Source organism: Mastomys coucha, chromosome X (genome assembly GCF_008632895.1).
Source record: "Mastomys coucha isolate ucsf_1 chromosome X, UCSF_Mcou_1, whole genome shotgun sequence".
In the NCBI taxonomy this organism is placed as follows: domain Eukaryota; kingdom Metazoa; phylum Chordata; class Mammalia; order Rodentia; family Muridae; genus Mastomys; species Mastomys coucha.
Genome location: NC_045030.1, coordinates 4,554,203 through 4,557,546, shown reverse-complemented (window position 1 = coordinate 4,557,546; position 3,344 = coordinate 4,554,203).

The following is a 3,344-nucleotide window of genomic DNA, read 5'->3' as shown; positions in this document are numbered from 1 at the left end:
TGAGCACAGATAAAAATATTCTCAATAAAATACCTTAAAACCAAATCCAAGAACACAACAGAAATGTCATCTGCCATTATCAAGTAGTCTTCATCCCAGAGTTGCAGGATTGGTTCAACATATATAAATCTATTAATGTAATTCACCGTATAAACAGATGGAAAGACAAAATCACATGTTTATCTCATCAGATGCAGAAAAGGCCATTAATGGCATACAACAACCCTCCTGGAGAGACTATGGATCCAAGGGACATACTTCAACATAGTAAAGGCAGTTTACAGCAAGCCTGTAGCCAACATAAATGCAGAGGAACTCAAAGCAATTCACTAAAATCAGTAACAAGAAGACAAAGCTGTCCACTCTCTTCATACCTAGTCAATATAGTACTTGAAGTCTTACATAGAGCAATAATTACAACTGAAGATCAAAGAGATACAAATTGGAAATGATGAAGTCAAATCTTTATTTGAAGTCATATCTTTATTTGCCAATGATATGATAGTATACACAAGTGACTCTAAAATTCTACAAGGAAGTTCCTACAGCTGACACTTTCAGCAAAGTAGCTGGAAACAAAATTAAGTCACAAAATTCAGTAGCCATCCTATATACAAATGACAAATGGACTGAGAAAGAAATCAGGGAAACATCTTTCTAAATATCCTCAAATGATATAACCTATCTTGGAGTAACTCTAACAAGTAAGTAAAAGCTTTATATGACATTGAAAAAATTGAAGAAGATATCAGGAGATGAAAAGATCTCCCATGCTCATGGATTGATGGGAGCAATATAGCAAAAATGACCACCCTAGTAAAAGCAACCTATAGATTCAGTGCAATCCCCCATCTTCAATTCTTGTGCCTGCTTTTGGGCTCTTTTTCTTTTGTTTCTTGGTTCTGTCCCATTCCAGTGAGTAAGTTTTTGTTGTATCTTATAATATTTTATTTAATTATTAAAAGATTTCAGAAATCAAATATATCACTAGAAGCTCTCAGTGAGTGGCTGTTTAGGGATCTCCCAGTGGAATTTTCTAAGTACAGACGTACCTGCTTATGTTCCTGCAACCTGAGGAACAGTGAAGCCAGCTGCATTGTAATGTGATGCAAAGTGGGAATCCTAGAAGATTTTCTTCAATGTTGGCAAATCCAAAATGAAATTCAGGAAGAAAACACAGTCCATCAAATGTCTTCCTTGTTCATTTATGCTTTTATTTTTAGTTGACACAAACATCCTCAGAAATTACTCCCAGCTAGATGTAACACAGTTAATAGCCTGGAGTTCTACTTTTTTTCTTTTCAGATATGTAAAAGTCATGAGAATCAACACAATTTCCCAAGGATTATCTGAGTTTTGGGGTGTGTGTGCATCAGAAGGGAATACAATTCATTTGTGACATGAATATACCTAAGAGCAGAGATGTTTTTAACCATTTATTTAAAAAGCATGCAAATTTCCATCCTAGTAAGATGGCCAGGCTCATTTATTTTTACATAAAGAATTCCTTTTTGGCCGGGTATTGGTGGTACATGCCTTTAATCCCAGCACTTGGGAGGCAGAGGGAGGTGGATTTCTGAGTTCAAGGCCAGCCTGGTCTACAGAGTGAGTTCCAGGACAGCCAGGACTACAGAGAGAAATCCTGTCTCAAAAAAAAATTCCTTTTTGACCTAACAGTTCATACTTTAGGACATGGCATCTTCAATTTTGTTTTTCAAAATTAACCAATGTTTTGATTTTAAAATCACTAAGGCCAAGAATGCTATTTTGCATAAATATACAATTCAAAACAGTAGACATATCTTAAGATCATTTGAAAAGTTCTTGGAAAAATCTGTCCTAATTCCACACCAAAATTCATTTTAATGACTTTTTAAAATGAAATTTCAGTCTGCAATTAAAATAGCAATTTTTAAAAATCAGATATTCTAAGGCAATATAATGCAAATATTTAACATTTTGATGCTTACTAGCTGAGAAATGACACTAAGAAAATATAAAACGTTTCTTTTCTTATTTTTTATAGGAATTAAAGCATCATGTTCCTGTATGTACAATAAACATATAACAATGCTTCTAAGCTAAAGAATGGCAGCAGTTTATTGGTATTGCATGGCATGAAAGCACACACAGTTCAAAGTGCACAGGTTTGGTGTTTAGGCGTGAGGCTGTAGTAAAGTCACAGATTGATGGCCAGAAACTCCTCAGCTCATTACATACTTGATTCTAAATTTATCTTTTGGTCATTATGTGCCCCCAAACCTTTCACCATTGGCAAACATTTTGTAGCCCTCCACATTCAGTTTCATGACCCCATAGGATAGATAGTACTTGGGAAGCTGGGACTTAGACACTTCACTCTCTCCGACATGAGAAAAGTGACTGTCAGGATTGTGGAAGAGGCCCTTATTGTTTCTAAAGAGCCAGTGGCTCTCCCTTATTTTCCAGTCCCCTAGGAATGCACACAAAACTGGAAAAACACATCTCTTTTGATCTAAAACACAGAATTTCTAGCCCCCTCTCTTACCCTCATGTGGTAAGCAAGGAGGTCATGCTTAAAATGCAGCTAAAACATGCTTATACCTCCATCAGTAGCCCAGGTCCACATGTGACCCGCCAATGCCAATGAACCTTGCTAAGCATGTTGTAGGAATAAAAATGAAACTTTTGAGCTGTTGTCAAGATATGAGTGCTGTTTTCATTGTGGCACAGACAGCCTAGGTTTTGCCTTCCAGTACAGTGACCATAGCCAACTTTGTCCTATTACTAATACAGTATTAAGTGGTACTTTATTCCAGGCACTAAGATAGAAGCTTGACATTCATTACCTTGTATGTCTACGAAATTTTCTGAGATAGAGCATATTAATAGATATTATATAATTTGAACGACCTAAGGTGACATCATAGCTATATGTGTGTGGCATCCCTAGATTATAAATATTAGATGAATCACAAGTATCAATATTATATTGTCCGGAAAGCTTTCTTCCTCTCTTCCTGAAGCTGCCTCTCTGAGCTAATGCCAGCTCCTCCACCATAGTCTCTGGATGCAAGGCCTAGTTGTTTTCTAGGATTTCTATCCTATTACTTTTCTGAAGGATTCTCTCCCCATCTATTCAATTTGACCCCCCCCCAGTGATATCATGCATTTCTTAGTTTCACATAAGCCCTCTTTTCACCTCCCTTCCCTGCTCAAATGCTGCTTTCTCCCTTCCTCGGTCCCTCTGCACTTACTGTCTCAAATGCTGATGCCCTAGAGGAAGCTTTTCCCTCAGCTCCTCCAACTTCCTACTCCAATATTGTTTTTTCTTCCTTTGTTCCACCAAACTGCTCTTTTTTTTT